At 47.9% G+C, this 19,403-nt stretch overlaps 1 long non-coding RNA gene and 2 other non-coding genes across 3 annotated transcripts; 1 reads left to right on the plus strand and 2 right to left on the minus strand.

Annotated features, from left to right (window-relative positions):
- Positions 1 to 8,229: 8,229 nt before the first annotated feature.
- On the minus strand, positions 8,230 to 8,302 carry Trnar-acg (transfer RNA arginine (anticodon ACG)). Its single transcript has one exon. It is a non-coding gene; the product is annotated as a tRNA-Arg (tRNA).
- A 6,560-nt stretch (positions 8,303 to 14,862) lies between these two features.
- Trnad-guc (transfer RNA aspartic acid (anticodon GUC)) lies at positions 14,863 to 14,934 on the plus strand. The gene has a single exon. It is a non-coding gene; the product is annotated as a tRNA-Asp (tRNA).
- A 728-nt stretch (positions 14,935 to 15,662) lies between these two features.
- Positions 15,663 to 17,249, minus strand: LOC133391324 (uncharacterized). Its single transcript, XR_009764827.1, has 3 exons — positions 16,658 to 17,249; positions 16,135 to 16,506; positions 15,663 to 15,997 (listed from the first exon to the last, which is right to left on the minus strand). It is a non-coding gene; the product is annotated as an uncharacterized LOC133391324 (long non-coding RNA).
- Between the last annotated feature and the right edge of the window lie 2,154 nt (positions 17,250 to 19,403).

A 19,403-nucleotide genomic window follows, 5' to 3' on the forward strand; every position in this document is an offset into this window, starting at 1 on the left:
TTATGTAAAAAAAAAAACCGATATCGTTCACCACGTCTCGCTCCTTCCGGCGCTTCCTTGCTGCTCTGCTCCTCGTTTCTTCTCACCGCACCGTAATCCAATGAAATTGTGTCTCGAGCGGAGGCAGCACTCTGTGCGCTCTGCTCACTATGCGTAGTGCTGAGCTGTGAGCGGTGCGGCTAGCTCACCCGATGGCCGCCACGCAAACAATGAGACCCCAAATTTTGAGTGATTCAGGCCGAGGGGTATGAGGAAGCTTGAGGAAGCACGGAGAAACGCGCTGCGATGAGAGTTCGCATTCTGTTTTACACGCGCGCTTCACTAACACCAATACAAATACCGTGCTTTGACGAGCCGTCTGTGAATGTGTGTGTGTCTTCTTTCAGCGAGCTCACCAACTTGGATCTGCTCGTCACATCGTGTTGTCTCGCTTACACTACAGCATCGAACCATCGCTCCGTATGTCCCCCCCCTCCTACGCGTACAACACCACCAGTACAGCGCGACGCTTTGCCGGAGATGGTTGTGCGTGTTTTGTTCAAAGTCCCGCGCGCAGTGTTTGTGCATTGATGCGCATTTCGTTATAAGTCTCGTGCGCCGGTGTGTTTTGGTGAAGTGTGCAGTGAATAAACAGTGTGCACAGACGCACATGCAGTGCATGCATCGACAAGTAAGAATTTGATGAACAGAGGCAACGCAGATTGTCGACAAGTTTCCCGCAGCCTGGCTCGACCCGGTATGACGTCATTGGATTCTACATGTGTACTTTAGTGTGTACTTTATGTTTCAATAAAGTGTTTAATGTAATAAAAAATGACAGTGTTTGTGTTTAGTTTTAGAATAAGTGCATGAAAGAAAGCGAAAAACAAGAAGCTTTTGATGTGTTGGTAGCATGGCTCGAAAGAACACAAACACATTGAGAACTGCAGAGCGCACCGTGCGTTACGGGTGGGGAGGGGGAGGGCTCGCGCGAGGGTGTAACTCATTGGTCGAAGAGACACTGTATTTCGACAGCGTCACTCAAATAACTCAAAAAATACACTCATTTTGCCGGACGGGTCTACACCGTTTACAGTGTGTGTACAGCGCGCGTGTACGGAAGCAAAAACGGGGCCGGTCACTCACGCGCCAATCCGTGTACGGATAGGGGCTATCGTGTACGTATATGAACGCACACACATGTGCACTGCTCGTGAAGGAAGCGGATTTTCGGAATCAGCTGTGCGGGTGCCGTACGCTAAAAGCGAGTGAGAGAGAGAGAGAGAGCGACAGAGTAAGTGAGAAGCAGTGTGAGCGTTTTTTTGTGAGTACGATTGGAGCAAAATGGCTACAGCAGGATGAGTGTGCCGGCGGGTGTACGGGAGAGACGAGAGTCGATCGTAGTCGATTCTTTTGTTTCTTTATTATGTAAAAAAAAAAACCGATATCGTTCACCACGTCTCGCTCCTTCCGGCGCTTCCTTGCTGCTCTGCTCCTCGTTTCTTCTCACCGCACCGTAATCCAATGAAATTGTGTCTCGAGCGGAGGCAGCACTCTGTGCGCTCTGCTCACTATGCGTAGTGCTGAGCTGTGAGCGGTGCGGCTAGCTCACCCGATGGCCGCCACGCAAACAATGAGACCCCAAATTTTGAGTGATTCAGGCCGAGGGGTATGAGGAAGCTTGAGGAAGCACGGAGAAACGCGCTGCGATGAGAGTTCGCATTCTGTTTTACACGCGCGCTTCACTAACACCAATACAAATACCGTGCTTTGACGAGCCGTCTGTGAATGTGTGTGTGTCTTCTTTCAGCGAGCTCACCAACTTGGATCTGCTCGTCACATCGTGTTGTCTCGCTTACACTACAGCATCGAACCATCGCTCCGTATGTCCCCCCCCTCCTACGCGTACAACACCACCAGTACAGCGCGACGCTTTGCCGGAGATGGTTGTGCGTGTTTTGTTCAAAGTCCCGCGCGCAGTGTTTGTGCATTGATGCGCATTTCGTTATAAGTCTCGTGCGCCGGTGTGTTTTGGTGAAGTGTGCAGTGAATAAACAGTGTGCACAGACGCACATGCAGTGCATGCATCGACAAGTAAGAATTTGATGAACAGAGGCAACGCAGATTGTCGACAAGTTTCCCGCAGCCTGGCTCGACCCGGTATGACGTCATTGGATTCTACATGTGTACTTTAGTGTGTACTTTATGTTTCAATAAAGTGTTTAATGTAATAAAAAATGACAGTGTTTGTGTTTAGTTTTAGAATAAGTGCATGAAAGAAAGCGAAAAACAAGAAGCTTTTGATGTGTTGGTAGCATGGCTCGAAAGAACACAAACACATTGAGAACTGCAGAGCGCACCGTGCGTTACGGGTGGGGAGGGGGAGGGCTCGCGCGAGGGTGTAACTCATTGGTCGAAGAGACACTGTATTTCGACAGCGTCACTCAAATAACTCAAAAAATACACTCATTTTGCCGGACGGGCGTAGTGACGGAGAGAGGAAAAGCATTTATCGTAGCAGGGCAGCGATTGATGGGATTTGCTGTTTTCTTTTTCCGCCTGTTGTCCTCTTTCGTGTGCTCCTCTTTACAGTGTCGATATGCTGGTGTTTTTTTTCCTCTCGCTCTCTTGTTGTTGCTGTTTTCACCCCTCCGTGCTGGTGCAAAATATGCTTAGGGGAGCGCAGCGCACCACCACCGTGGGGGTCGTTCGGTATCAATTTACCGTCATCCCCTCTCATCAGTGCACACAGAGATACACACACATACACACACACACGCAGACAGGCTACTAAACAAAGCGCGGCCACTGTGGTCCTACCGAAAGAGGAAATAAAAAAAATAGCCAAGACACAATAAAACCATCCCCAACCAGACACACACACACACACACACAACCGTGTGCCGTGCCGTTTATCTCACACCCTGTGTGCAACGTGAAGGGAAACCAAAAAAAAAAAAAAAGAAGTAAAACAACTCGCAACGCAGCAGTGCAACACGGTTGTGTGTGCATTTGCAAACCGATTTCTACCCCCTCCATTACAGCCCTCGTTCTACCCACGAACGCACGGGGGCAGCACCGAGCGAACAATATTTAAAACTCAAGGGGAAAAAAATGCCTCCAACCCCGCTCTAAGCCATGCCCCCCCCCCCCCCCCCCCCCCCGGGTTCAGTCGAAGGTCTCGCGTATCGGCAGCGCGAGCAACCCGTGAAGATGGTTGATGACGACGACGACGACGCTGATGATGATGATGATGATGACGCTGAGGATCGTGAGCGGGTGATGATGGATGGATGGATCGGGGGTTCACTCTCATCGTGCGGGGAGCGGAGGGGGGAAGGGGTAGGGCGGTAGGTTGGGTTGCCCAGCCCGTGCGCGTTTAGCGCTCGCGGAAATTAAGCTACGCGTACGCGCAGCAAGCGGAAAATCACGGGGGAAACTCGTTGCTTGCTCGTGGCAAAGCGAAACGAAAACGATAACTCGCCGCCGGACGGGGGCCGACACACTTGCTTTGACAGCTTCACGCGTGTGGGTAAGTGTGCAGCATGCAAATGTAGTGCGAATTTCCACCACGGTGGTGGAATCCTCCCATGCAACCGGCAGCAACCAGAGCACGTTGGTACTAACGGCTAATGTGTTTATCTGTATTTTGGTTCAATTTTGTTGCCTATTCTACATTCCATTTACCCACCTCTCTCTTTACCTCTCTCTCGCTCTCTCCCTCTCTCTTTCTTTGTTTAAATACCGATATACACGGCGTTTGTCGTGCTCTGGCACGTCTGTTCTGGTGCTAAAGTTCAATCATTCTTAGGCTTCTTCGCTCTTCGCCACCGAGAACGACCGGCACAAGGGTAGCGACGGGAAACAGCTGGCCTGGCCAGGTCGAAGACGCACCCGAAAAGACGCGGAGAATCGGAGAAGAGAACCGTAACGACAGCCACACCGCTACAGTAGAAGAAGAACGAGGAGCAAACAAATCACAAACACTCCCGAGGGCTGCCGAGGAGTGGGAAACTGAGACGAGAATGAGGTGGTAATGGATGGAAATTCTTGCATTTCTTTTCTCTCTCTCTCTCTCTCTTGCTCTTTCAAAGCACAACATTTGAACCCGTTTTATCACGCACACACACACACCGAGCACACGCGTTCGAGCTAAGGGTCCGTGCGTGAACATGTGAGCGCGCGCGATGTGTACGTTGGGTGCGTGCTACCGCGAGCATATGTTAATGATTTGTTATCACCCGCCCCATACCCACACACACACATACGCACACTCGGGAACACAACTGTTGGCGGTGGCAGTTGGCGTTAAATGCGGATCATACGGCGCACTTAAAGCGAGAGAGAAGCTCATTGGCAGCGCTTCTCACACCATCACCATGGCAAACACCATGCCTTTTTAGGGGCTGAGGGCCGCACGAATTCGTTTTCGCAAGCGAATTGTAGCTCTCCGGAAACGTTATCAAATCGTGTGTATCAAATCTTACAATGCAAAAAAGCAGGAGTCGTTCGGGACACTTACTGCGCACACTTACAGCCGGAAAGGACACAACGAGGATAAGCACGTATCGATGTGTGCCGCTGGGGGACTGTGCTTTTCTCGACCTGTCTGCACCACGACGCAACGGAGAAAATTGTATAAAAGCTTCACCAGGGGCAGGGGGGGAATGCTTCCCACACCACCCCCATCGTGTCAGTGTTTCGCTCGCAACGATAGTAGGCGAAGAGTTGGCGCTGTAAGTGGCCGTAGTAGTAGGCGCTGAGTCTTTTTACTCTTTCTTCGGGAGAAAGAGAGACAGAGACAAGTGCGTGTGAGCGCGATTGGTGAACAAAATCACACTCCCTGTCTTCGTACTATCAGGTTGGGGTGTGTGTGTGTGTGTGTGGGCCATACTTTCCACACACTCTACCTCTCTACACAAGAAGGACTTCCCGTGTTCCAAGCATCGAAGGATATTGTTTTTTTTTTTTAATTCTCACCCACTGCTTTTCCTCTTTTCTTTATGCCAACTCAACACGCAACACATATCCTACACCTCCCCCCCCCCCCCCCCCCCCCTTCAAAAAAACCTAAGCCGCATAACTTTACATACAAACACACACACAGCCACAGACAGGCTTAAAGATCGAGCCACTATGCGAAATGGATGGGGAACGGAAAATAAAATCCCCCCATCACAAAAAAAAATGCTTGCGTGTGGTAAAGGCACGTACGCCAACCCACTTCGCTCCGCTTGATGGTCGTGGTGGTGGCGCTATTTGCTGCGTGTTGCCATCGCCGAAAAGCTCAATTTTGCTCAGTATTTCAGGGTTGATATAAGACAGTACACAGAGCATAAGAGGGCAAAGCAAAATTTGCATTATAATAAAGTAATGATAAAACAAAAAACTCAAAACAAAACACATCCACGCAGCTAAAAGAGCGTTAAACGGTACGGTTATTCTCCAAAAAATAAAGGTTTCCTTTTAAAATTTAAAGGTTTGCCCCTAAACCTTCGTTCTCAAATCCACGCTAATTGCAGTTTAATGCTCAACCATTTTTATTGCTCCGTGTCACCCGCTAAAGCTTGCTCTTTTCATAATCAAACCGTTTAAAGTCCTGTTCCCGGTACCGATTCCAATAAAAAGTTGCTACCTTCAATACCCTCATTGGATTTCCTCCCGTCCTGCGATTGAGCGTCTTGTTTGTTTCCCCCTTTGCAACAAACACACAGCCAAACATGGACAGAATTTGCCTTCAAAATCCCTAACATAAGGGTTCATTGTTGCATTTCCGTACCTTTTTCTTCCGTCACCGAGGGACGCAAGTGGACAATTTATCGCAAGAGAGTGAGAGAGATAGAGAGTGAGAGAGAGAGAGAGAGATTACAGTGTGTCCCTCTTGAATGATCCTTTTAAACTCGCGTGACTCAACGGCCTTTGCTTCGGCAAACGTCAACGGCAAATGGGTAAAACACCGACCCGACCAGGCGTCGCTAGCAGGGTAGAAGGGAAATTTCGCCGTAGCGCTAGAACACCCACCCCACAGTCTGACCGACCGACCCGGGTCTGTGAATCATCGATCGACGAGAACGATCATGTTGTGTGTGTGCCTGGTGTGTGGTGTTTCCCCGTTGCGGCCCGGGTACCGGGACCACCGGGTCCGGGGCATACTGACTCTGACTAATGCCGTATAGAGTGTATGCCCGCTGAACAGAACGAGCCGAGATGCGCAGCCGTCTCAGTCCCATCATCGATCGTACCGGTGGTTGTCAACAAGATAACAACGCGAAGTGTGCATGAGTAATGCGCGCGCGCCACACATCATCGGTGAAGGTGAATTCATCCTGTTTTAGCAGGGATTGTCCCTTTAACTCGATTCTCTGTAGGACAATTAAAAAACAAAACATAAATTGCTCTGGTAATGATTCCGATAGTTTCACGTATCACGCCAAGGAAGGCACAAACAAACAAACAAATTTCCCTTTGAATGAAGTGGCTCATCCATTAAAACCGTCACAAAAAATAAAGGGTGACGTTATCGGACGCGTTTCCGGGCACAAATTGGCGTGGCAAAGGATCGTTCAGTCGGGGGACGCGTGGACAACAACGTAAAACCGTCGAATGGAGCAAACAAAAGGCAACACATACACACACACTGCAAAAAGTATTTTCATTTCCGATGGCCGCACCATTCCGTTGGAGGGGAGGTATTCTCGAGGCCAGCAGTAGGAGAAATGGTAAAGGATTGCTTTCCACCATCTACAGCAAAAGGGAAGGTGTGGCTCGCCCCACTTTTAACGGTGTTTGCTGTTGTGCTGTGTGAGTGTGTGTGTGAGTATTAGGGAAGGTCAGCAAAGAGGGAGCAGGAGATTGGGGGAGGTATAGCTGACCCTTTACGTAATTTTTTATGAACGAACCAGTTTGTTGACTTGTTTAAAAATTCAAAAATTCAAAATTTTTAAAACATTAACATTAATCGATGTATATTAAACAAGCTAGCATGAAAGGGCCAACAGAAATTGCGTCAAACACGGTAGTAAGCTGTTGGTTAGTCAAACAACCCTTCCTCCACCAGCCCTATAACGTCACCGAGAAAAAGGAGCAAAATTCCTCGGATTTGGAGTGTTTCGTTGACAACACACACACACACACGGGGAAAAAGCAAACAAACAGCCACCAATTCCGTACCGAATGTGCGGCATAGAAGCAAAACGAACCCTTTACCACCACCCAACAAACCCTTCTAGCGCGAAGGGTGTAAGGGTAGCGGGGTGTGGGTAAGTTTTACGTGTTTTACGTGTGTGTAGAGGTAGTGGTGAGCCACAACACGCGGCAACAAATGGTTCGCGGCGTTCGGCGGCAACGGCGGCATTCGCATATGTAGATCAATGTCAAATAATATATGAAGCGTTTTTTTCTCTATTTCTCTCTCGCTCTCTCTCTCTTCAGGTTATGTGTCAGACCCGCCGCCACGGTGACGATGACGGCGACGATGATGATGATGATGCGGATGACGGCGATTGAATGCGGCAACGGAGACGGGGTGGGTGGAAGGTTCTTTTTTGTTGTTGTTTTGCGCGACACGATACTATTGGTTTGACGTAAGCTTGGCCTCGGTTTTGGCTCGGATCTGTGCAGAGGAGGATTTCGCTTCTACTGTTGCACAGTTTTGTGTCTGTGTGTTCCTTCTCTCATTAATGCTAATTTTATTGCTCTCTCGCTCACTCTCTGAAACTCACTCTCTTTCTCTCTAAACATCGAAAAAGAGGGTGATTGTGGCTGGGACTCACTGGCTCAAACCAACAAGAAACAGCAACAGTAACACCCCTCTACTGTGGCGCAGTTTTGGGGTGGACGACGGGGGGAAGAGAGCGAGCAAACTACCCCAGTGGCAAACTTGGTGAGTGAGTGGGAGGGAGGGGGGGGTGGTCTTCGAACACTTACCTACCGTTACCGTTGATGTTGCGCCGCGCTGGCCGGTTTGGTCTACATCGAGTGCGAAGGTGAAGCAGACACAATTGAATAAGGTCGTTAGCGTTTGCCTCCAGTCACTGTTATGGAAAGCAGGAGGAGGAGTGTGGAGAGTGAGGGGTCTAGTGCTACTACCTCGGGGCTCTGTTTCGGCTCTTGTTTTCTGCGTACCATTTTAAGGAGTGTGCTACAATTTGGAGGGTTAAAGAAAACGTTTGCAAATCAAAAAAAGAGAAGAAAATCAAACGATCTTAACTGACGTGTTAATACACAACAACAAAAAAGTTTCTAAGCCAGCGATCCTGCCAGGAGTCGAACCTGGAATCTTCTGATCCGTAGTCAGACGCGTTATCCATTGCGCCACAGGACCCGTTGTAACCGCTGCACGCTAGCAAGCCATTTGATCCGCCAACCAACCAACATTACACGACGCACAACATGCGTTACAACTGCCACTGCGCGACCACTAGTTGGTGGGAGGGAGGGGAAACACCCCACCACACCAGCAAATTAGCTTAGGCGCAGATCGCACATCACACACGCATGCCCAAGCGGCCGTTGCGTAGCCAGCCAAAGCCAAACGAGAGAGTGAGAGAGATGGTGGAGGGTGACTTTTTTAATTGAACGGACGAACCTGGCTGCTCAAAATGCTTAATTTGTGCCGTTTCTTGTGTGCGCAGCAGTGCAGCAACATCGTCGTCCACATGTGTGATGGAATCGGAGAAACGCTCGCGCGCACATACACGCATCACACTTTGCGATTGCAGCAAAAACACACGGTGCACGCGCGTCGGCAATGCAAAATGCGCCGTCTTTCGTGCGGTGGCTGGCGCTCAACACATATACCCATACACACTCACACACACATCATCGAACGATGTTAAGGGGGGTGAAGGTAGATGGATCGTTTGCAATGTGCCCTCCGGGCCGCGGAGAGGTTTTGGGCTCTCTTCTCCGGCCCGTTTGCGAGTTGATTCTCGATCGATGCAAGCGGAAAAGCGGGCTCCGTTGAATAGCAAAGAAATAAAAAAAACCAAAAAAAACACCCCAAGCGAGAGCTGCATATAACTGGTGAACCCCGCGGTGGGTGGGTATGTGTGTGTGGTGCAGCAGCCGCGCGCCACGCTCGCTGCACTCTTGCCCAACGGGGAACAGAGCACACGGGGCCGCTTTAAGTGCAAAAGAAGCAATAAAAGAAGCAATAAGTGTGTGCCATTTTGTTGTTGTTGTTGTTGTTGCTGTTGTTATTGGTTTGCTTGCTGTCATTTATTTTTGTGTGTGGTAAAAAGTTAGGCTACGCGGTGTTAATCCCGAAGGTCAGGAATGCCTGTACAAATGGTCAATGGCTCTTTTTCATTCCCTTCTAGCCTAACGTTTTCTTTCCTTCTGCTGATGGATTATTCTTGCCTGCTTCAATTATGTGAACTGGCCAATGTCAATGACATTGTTTTGGCACTTAAGGGCTCACAATTTGTTTTTAAAATAAATAAAGCTCAGTTACTACTTCGGACCTTGTTCTGATGCATTACCTAAACATGATTAAATACGATTAAGCTATTACAATCTTACCCCATTACCTCCCCATCGTCATCATTATTGCTCTATCAAGTAACATTCAAAAATGCAAAAATAAACTAAACCCTTTTCTATTACTATTTACTCTGCTATTTCAGCTTACTTCTAGCGTACCTTAAACCAATTCCACAAATTAAGCCAAAGGATACAACTATGCCCAGCTGTCCCGCCAACCACACATACGTGTGGCCCCTCTCATCCAGTTACATGACGTACGTGTAGCTTGGCGGTGCCAATGAACGAATCCACTTCGACATTGTAGTTTTGATGCTTGTTGCTTTTTGCCCCTCTTTCCCCATGCAGCGGCTGTTGTTGTTGTTGCGTCGAAGTAGTTGCACTTTATCGGCAAATGCTCTCACGTTGGGGTGAATGGGTGTTATGAAGGGTCTTGATTTTTGTTGTTATGATTTGTGATGCCTGCAGGTCACTTTATCTGTTGCTGAAATAAGTGGCGATGACAACAACAGCAACAAGAGATAATTGAAGGTGATCCATCCGAATTATTACGATTCATTTTTATAAGCAATGTTTGAAAACTGTTTTTTTTTTGTCCAAAGTCAGTGTCGCATGTTGGACTGCTACTATCAATCATTAATTTGTAATATGTATTTAATTTTTCAGACTTTTCTCCCAAACTTTCCACTGCTCACTTGCTGTAAGGTTTTATAGGCTGCGCTTAACCCGCAATCATTATGGCACAGCGTGTACGTAGATTCCGTTGCATTTTTATGCACAATGTTACCAACACCCAACCACCCACCACCACCACCACGATGTGCCACGATTCCCGAGGCTCACACACACACACACACACACCGGCGACTGATTGATTATTGATAGGTGTTTAATAAATAATCAAGTGCACTGCACAATACTGTACACACTCCATGTGCACAAAACAAAAACGGAGACACACACATACATGCTGCTACAAAAGCACACAGGAGAGAATTGAAAAAAAAACACACACACCTGAACCGCGTGAAAAGCTCATTCACAACGTACACCACCCTACGGGAAGGCCGGGAAATTGTGTATTTTCTGCATGGCTTTTCCATCCTAACCCTTCCACTTCCTATCATACTCCCACAACGCCTTCCCCTTCTTCACTCCCACATATGCTATTGATTTTTGCATCACCAACACCACCACCACCCGCTGGGAGCGACGACGAGACGGCGATGGAGTTTTTTTTTGCATTTTGGGGTTTACCTCATCGGGTGGGGTGGGTTTTTTTTTCTCTGTCTTTTTCCCCTGTTTTCCAACTCATTGTTGGTTTGTTACGTACGGGGTTTAACTTTTCTTCGGGTGTGTTTTTAGTTGTTGTTTTGGTCGGAAAGCCAAGCGCGGATTGTTTGGTCAAATAGATCGAGAATGGTGAAACAGATGCAAACGATTAGGGGGAGGGGGGGGGGGTTAGGAGCGTTCTTAATGCTATACGGTACCGACAGTGGACTGTAGGGATGCACTGAAAGTGTGTTTCAACTCTCAAACCGCGTCCCAAAACCAGTTTCATTTTGCTAAAAACAAACAATTTGTATTGAAATAGTCAAGTTTTTAGGCATACTTTACTTATTTCCACTGCTTAATGCTACTGTTTTGGAGCTTATGGCAGTTTTCTGATCGTCCTCTTGTAATCCTTTTCTGTACAATAAACCTTTATACATAAGCAGTAACTGTTGTAAAAGCTAAATGAATTCTTTCTTTTTTCCTTTTTTTTCAGAGAAAGTCAGTCAACTCATCTTGCTTTCTGTTAGAACTGTTTGCACAACCCCCTATTTCCATGACCCGCGAATAATAATAGTAAAAAAATAAATATTAAAAATACACAATTGCTTCCAAGTTGTGGATAAACTTTAGTTCACCTTTTCCCCATGGTTCTCGACAACAAAAGCAGAGGTTCTCCATTATTCCTGATTCCATAGCTTTTGTTTCCGGTGCTCTATGCGCTATTGTGAGTTATCCTTTTATATTAGCTGTTGTTGTTTTCCTCCTATTTCTACTACTTTGTCTGTTTGTCGAAATTAGCGTAAGCGACAACTGGTTGTAGTTTATATGCCCGTTGGGGCTTGATACTAACAAACTGCTTTTGTGCCATTCGCACTCGTAGTAGCAGGAGCACTGCGTATAACTCCAAATGCAAACAAAGCATCCCGTATTTCAGTTCTCCCGCTTGTGCGAACATTGATTTCCGTTTTGTTTTCCCGAGACTTCCTGTAAGGTGAACGTTTCAAGCTTTGCTTGAAAACTGTGTGTGAGTGTGTGTGTGTGGGAAAAAAAAATCCTTGAATACAGTACCAAGTGTTGAAGACTTGTTCTTATTTCCACCATTTTCTCCGACTCATCTCCTTCCCGCAATGGCTAGGACAATGGGCAAACATCATAATCCAATCAGCGAAAGAATCACTCACCTGGACGCACCGACCTTACCTGAAAGAGGACAGTGTGTGTGTGCTGCAACGACGATGATGATTTAGGTCAGCCGCCTTAGCAACATTCGATCACTCCAGGATCCTCGTGCACAATGACATCCGGAGGTAGCGGTGGTAGGCGAGGAGCTATAGGAACTATTGGATTGAGGGTACGGCGGGCCCACACAATGCCAACACGGCACGAGGAATTCATTATTTGATTAGAAGCGAAACTAATCGTGATTAATAATATCTGGTGGTCTGGCAAGTCCGGTTCACGACTCCGCCTGTTCCGACTGGCCGAGTGCACACGTGTGAGAAGTACCTGTGGCTTTGGACACTCCTGTCACTCCTGCAAGTTTCATGTGTTCATTAGTTCTCGCCAAATGCGCGTCGTCGATGGGTAGAGGGTGCTGGATTAATAGCGTGTGTTGTGTCTACTACAGCCGCATTAGTTGGAGGCATCCGGGTGGAGGGATGTTGGAGTATCCGGCTAGGCTAACCACCACATACAAAGACACACAAACACACACACAAAGCCGCCACAGAAAAACCGATCATAAATCATTGTCCAGCTGCGGCGGAATGGAAAGCGTCGAGAGAGTGTTGAGAGGGAAGCTTCAAAGCGTTTGCAAAGCTCGCGCACACGGAAGCAACTACCGTTTTTCTTTCCACTACCGGAGGGGGCAAGACCGTTGATTATGACGTTTCGGTTTTGCATATAGACACTTCACGGAAGGAACGGAGAGAAGCAGATGTGTAGGCCAACCTTTCGAAACTTTGCTTTTTATTTGCATTCTTTATCGATGGGCAATTGATGCGAGAGTCCAGCAGAAGCGTGAAGGGAAAGGGTAATAATAATTGTACAGATAAAACCCGCTACCCCGTCCCGATATTACAAGCTCAACATCTTCATTATTGATAAACGCTAACACCACTCCAACACCGAACCAGTTAACAAAGGCGGGATATCTTTCCAGCTAAAACCACTGCGAACGATACACACTCTGTCAACGTGTTTATTTATCCTGTTTCTTCTATTTCGTGTTTTCTGTTTCCTTGTTTCGTCCGCCCGCTTAAAATACAAACAGAGCGGGATGAGGAGCTGGTCCCGGCCCTTTGGGCACTGAATGCCAACCGTTTAGCAGTGAGCGGCAGGAAAGGAGGAAAGGTGATATTTTATTAACAAAACAAAGCCGAAAGTGCGGCATCGTTCACTTGATTCAACACCGGATCAACCCGTTCCGGTTAGCCGTCGTGTGGCCTGTTGGAAATGGGGTAACATGCCGACACAGTCAAACATGCGTACACACACACACACACAGTGTTGGACGCATACTATAGGGGAGTAATATTCGAATAATCCTCCTAGCTCTCTCGCGGCACGGAAAAAGCAGGGTTTTTACTCTTTTCAAACCATTTTCATCCCCTCGAATGAAGGGTACTGACCAAAAAAAAAGAGAAAAAAAACCCTCTCCGTATCTTGATAGTATCCGGATGGAATTGATATTTTTGCCTGACAGTTCGTGTGTGCTGCTCCACACACACACACACACACACACTCCATAAAACATCGCTTCGCAACGTTTATCGCTTTTCCTCCAGCACGAACGATCGACGCAAAGGCGTGAGAAGCGCGGTACGCGTGAGTTTTAGCTCACTTTTGCTCTCAACTCCGCGCTCAACTCGCGCGCGCTGTGCTTCCTTCTCATAGCGCCCCTCCTAACGCGTGTAAGACAGAGCGGGACAGCGCAATCACCACCAACACAACTGCTGCTGCTGCTTCGATGCATAGAAAACAATTTATTTTATGAGCTTTTTGGCTTCGCTGAGCCATTTAATATGCTTTATCTGTTTCAACACCGATATTCTCTTCCTCGCCTCTTCCGTACCAACGGACGGGCGGGTTGGAAGTTTGTGGACGGTTCTCTACCCTCTCCCTCTTCCTCCCCCTTCCCCAATAACGTCCCTTTTTTCTGTACTGACGGGGGGGTTTATTTACGCGTTCAAACCGCGTTCTCCCTTCCATTTCCATTTCCGCGGTTTGATCACGAACGACAGCAACGAACTACCATCTCGCGCCATCGGTTCGCCTGCTAACGGTTGTTCGACTCGAGACCAGGCCAGGGAGCAATGAAAGTAAGCGATGTATAAAAAAAACACACACACACACACACACTCACAGTCAACCACAACGGCTCCGATTTGGGCGCTGCTGGTGTGATGTTGGATGTGTATTTTACATTGAGATTTGTTTCCTCCCATTTTGTTGCTTTTCCTACGCCCTTTCCTACACCGCCAGAGTGGATAGGGAACAATAATTCTCCAAACAAAATTGTCTACATCTTGGGAAGCTGCTAATCGACACAATACAGCTCTGCTACACAAAGTTGGTTATCGCTTTTAAATCAACTCTTGTTTTTTTCTCTCTGTCTTTTCCCAACATACGCACCCGCGTGGCAGGGTGGTGGCGCACTTGTTTGGGGCCCTGGTAAGCGCAGTGAATTATGCGCGCCCGTTCTTTGTAATCATATCACCACCTACCTTCCCACAACACCCCGAGGTTCGCCCTTTCCGTGGTTCCACTCCCTCTAAACGTCTAAAGAGTTGCCACCTTGCTCGTTTCTTGCAACCAGCGTAGTAGTCCAGCGCGCACTCTCTCTCTCTCTTCCGCCGCCGCTGCGGTGTGTTTATATTTGCCAAGCAAACAATCTCGTTTGTTCGTGCGCGCTTGTCGGCGCGATGCTAAATGGTCAGGCCGGTCAGGGTGGATTCCGTCGAGAGTTGGTTGGTTGGTGTAAAGGGGGATGTGAAGATCAGAAATAGAGCAGAAGAGGCGCAGCGTCATCGCGGTGTATCAAATGGCAGCGTTAGAAACAACACACGCCTTAGATGATTTTGTGATTTCGCATCTAATCTTTAATGCGAGCGCTCCCCTCACATGTCCTCGATAGTATAGTGGTCAGTATCCCCGCCTGTCACGCGGGAGACCGGGGTTCGATTCCCCGTCGGGGAGGCGGATTCTTTTTTGTATGTGCCACTGTGTGCAGTAATGGAAACCATATAACTCCGTGCAGGCTTAATTTGAAGTTCTCACAATTTAGGGAGCTTATCGTTGTAATATTTTATTTTGCAAAATAATGATAAAACATCATGGCGTTCTTCAAACAGAACGAAATTAAACCCTCTACGGGAAGCTTCTTTATCTCACGTACACAATAATCTATCAGCTCTCTATGCCCCTTTAACACACTTCCCAAGAAGTCAGTGCTCTACCGATCCCAGTACGGGTTACACAACATCCAAGCGTGATATTAAATTTGCGCGGAAATTTACCAAAACTCATGGCCAACGCCGCTACTGCTCCGGGCCATTTCGCGAAGGCAAGTTGGGTCCACCACCAACTCACCTTCACGATACACTTCCTCCTTTCGATGGTAAAGTTTCGAGAAAGGCTGGCTGGCTGCTGCTGCTGCTGCTACTACGGTCAATCAACTTGTGTGTCTGTTGGGTGGTTGCGCAGCTACTGGCGAATTTTAACTATTTTCCGCTGTAGTCACTTGTAATTTGCTTCCGGTTTTACGGTGAACCGGTGATTCTAGGAACATGAGGTCGATTGTTGTGCTAAACATCATGCTGCTAAACATCATGCAGGAAGAACGCAATCGATGATATAATCTCTACCAAAGAGATGTAGCTGCTTGAGAGAGGTTTTTGCTAATGAATTACACTCTTTGGAAGGTAATAGGTTATTAGTGCTTTTATTATCACACCATCACAATCTTAGCAAAACGCCTTCGAGAAATGAACCAGTGTTGGCAATAATGATGCAATATTCGAAAGTAACCCGTAAACCAACCGTGGTTGCACGTGTGAGGAGCATTCTCTTTTCTCGTCTGTTAAAACTGTGATGCACTGTTCTTAATCATTTAATCATTGAGGGAAAAAAACATTGTCAGGAAGATTTTACGCTCACTTTCTATCGATTGTTTTGCCTCAGCCGCTCGTACAAGGCACATGGAGCAATGAAACATGGACTACCTAACCGGAAGGCTTCATAGACGATGGGCAATTCTTTGCTGCAAAAAAATAAGAATATCGATTGAATGAAGTTGCCAACACACGAAAAGCAAACACAAGTATGCCCGAAAAACGACCAAATCATGCACGCAATCTTTGCCGACGCCCGACGACAGCAAGCGGCAGCCAAACACACCTGTCAAACTCGTTCCGTTTTCGCAAATGTGGTTCTCGTCCGGGCGGTTCGGGTGCTCGAGATAACCGTGTACCGTGTATCATGATGAGCCGCTTCTGACAGGTTGAGGTTTTACATTGAGTTTAGTTTTTTTTTCTTCCTTCCTGACAGACTCTGCTGTCAATGGTGCAGCAAGGGGACAGATGGCTTCCAGCTTTACCGCCAGCCACAGAGAGAATCGCCAAACGCGTGCCGACCAGGACGCGGTGTTTAACAAGCTAAACGCCCTTTAAATTGCTCCGATCGGTTGTGCACAGGGATGTGATGCATTTGATGCGTTGCTTTTTTGCGTCCTCCGTGCGTTTGCTATGCTTTCGACGGGAGAAAAAACATCTTCGTTCGATATTTTAATCGATGAATTAGCTCAATCTTACACTGATTGTATTGCAATTATTAGATGGAAGGGTTTGCTTTGTCAACAACTCGGTGGAATAATTATTGAAGACTACACACAACAATCAAACATCAGTTAAAATAAACTTACCTCTTAATTGCGCTTACCTCACCAAGAAGAGAGTGTATTTAAACGTCAAATAGAGGCCCATTCCATCCCTACGCTTCGTTTGCAATAATTGAAAGCAATCTGCTTGTTTTAATCATCGTCCCAACGGAGTCCTCTCGCGAAGTTACAATGACCTGCTGGTCAGCGTACCCTTCCGGTGGCAGTTCCCCGGGTGAGTTGTGTGGGTGAGCCATCCCCATCATCAAACCCTTGTCGCAAAAACGGTGGCAACACACAAACCTTCCCCCAAAGGCTAAACCCGCCTTTTTCTTGGCGTTTTATTTTCCATTTTTCTCGCTTTCTGCTCGCCTTATCAGTCAAACAAGCGCGAGCAAACCGAAAACGCTCGAACCGCGATAAGCGCGATTGCCACCAGCCGAACAAGGGAGAAGAAACCGGAGAAGCCCGGCCCGGCTCTAGATTGCGGTTTGGTGCGATGGGAACGCTGATAGGGAAGGCACCAACCGCGCGCGAGGCGATACAGGAGAAGAAGTTGCCTCGTCCGCAGTGGCGGATCAAGGGTATCAGGGGCCCTAGGCGGAACGACGAGTTGAAGCCCTCTGTAAATGGTAAATGTTGCTGGGGGGGGGGGGGGGGGGGGGGGGGTGTAGCGGCACTAAAGTTGCTGTTGGGAGATTGAACAGTAAATTTGAAATGCCGTAGGGGCCCCCTTCGATCATCAGTCGCAAACTCTAAAATTTTTGCTGACGGGGGGGGGGGGGGGGGTGCAAATGATTCGCCAACCTCGGGGCCCCATCGGCCATCCTTCCGGGGGCCCTTGTCGCTTGTACTCTGTCCATACGGCATACTATAGAATGGCGATCTACGGGGCCCCTAAATCGGCGGGGCCCCAGGCGACCGCCTAGTCCGCCTACCGTTAGATCCGCCGCTGCTCGTCCGTAAGTGGATTAAGCTACTGAGTGTGAATATATGGAAACAAATCGGAAGCAAATCATTTCACCATTCAATTAACGCTTGTCCTTGTTTTACACCCATTTACACACGTTCACAAACACCGGAACATCGGGTACGGCAGCTTAAATGGTTGATTTTAATTAGCGTCAGCTTTATTCCTCTCCCATCGTTCCTGTTGTGCTGTTGATCCCTTTTTATCAATTTGTGTGATAAAAAAAACGATGACATCCTCATTTCCAGCGACGAAATATTATTCAAATCCCGTCCCAACGACCAACGGGGAGCATTGATCCTTTCGATTGGTCTACCGTTTGACTCATCGGCTAAATACTTTGAGCCATCTGGCATCATCCTCCCCCGGGGGACGGTGCGTTGACAGCACTAATCTCTTGCTGTGCAAAGGATCAACTGATTCATCGATAACCGATAGGCACTGAGCACGGGAACGGGAAAGATTAGGCCTGTTAAAGGTTTGTTGTGTGCGCACCTCCCCGTACGGCCCGGAAGAAAGGTTTTGCTTTAAGATATGCAAAAACTGTCAGCAGAAATTAGTTCCAGTGGGATGGTACGGTCGATTAGGTTCAACTTAATATTGATCGGCTAAAGCTGCTGCTGTTGTCTGGGAGGGAGAAAGCTCAAACTTTCCGGTTAAGGCCAAAGATTAGAATACTGCAGTGTAAGATTTTATTTCCCAGGTTTTAAAACATTCTCTTTCAACCGTGGAAGCTGCTCCAACATTCATCCTGATTGCCTTTCCGATTTAAAACGCATTGCCATTTTACGCTTCTCGTCTCTCTGCAGCAAATGGCACACAACAAAATGCTGCACACACACACGCACATTTCATTGCATTCACATGTTTCCCACCATCCCCCATTTAGCAAAGGATAATTTATAAAGGCCCCATTACTTTGCCAGCTTTTGTTAGAACGTCGGCTCTCCTTCCCCAATGATGGGGCTTCTTCAAACTTGCCTCCCCGGGGTCGGCTTTTGCACGCCGTTGGCTTAATTACTTCCATGCCGACCCACCCGAGGACCTACCAACGCGCGCGCGGTGTGGTTTTCCAAGTAAATCACCGTCGTAATGAAGTTCACTTTGTGCGGGAGTAGTGTGTAGTCGAAGCGAGACGAAGACGAAGATGCTGTCCCACCGCGCACGGTGCGGGGTTTGTAATTCGCTCTTTAATTTACTGCGAAGGAGAAATCGGCACCAAGGAAAGGCACAAATGCAAATTCCTTCCCTTCGGCTTTGGCTGGCTACTCGTACATTGCAGTACATTTCATCCCTTAAAGGACAATGGGGGGAGGAGGAGGAGGGGGTGATAGTACACGGCGATGATGGCCGTGGACGAGCGATAAGAAAGGGACTGACACGCGAACATAAAACGCTTCCAGAAAGCGCGCGTAAATACTGGCGCGCAATGTTGGCAAAGTGTGAAGCCAGCAGTGTGAGAATCGGAGATGGAACACTTTACAGAGCGAGAGAGAGAGACCGTGAACCTGGTGGAGAGTATTTTTTGCCATCGTACTAGTAGAAAACAACCAAAAAAAAAAACCATCCGCTACACCAGTCCCTCTATACAACCAATCCACCGACCGGGGAACGTCACGGGGACGGCTGGGAGTCACAATTGGAGTCGATGAATAATTTAATCGATTTCATAAGTGGCAACAGATTGCCCCAGAGCAGCGACAGAAGCAGTAGCGTGGCGAACGAAACGGCAACGGAGCGAGAGAGAGAGAGCGAGACAGAAAGCAGCATTTGAGAAAAAGAAAGAGAGAAAGAGAGCGAGTGTGAGTGAGAGAATTTTAC

This window comes from Anopheles gambiae, chromosome 2, assembly GCF_943734735.2.
Source record: "Anopheles gambiae chromosome 2, idAnoGambNW_F1_1, whole genome shotgun sequence".
Classification (NCBI taxonomy): domain Eukaryota; kingdom Metazoa; phylum Arthropoda; class Insecta; order Diptera; family Culicidae; genus Anopheles; species Anopheles gambiae.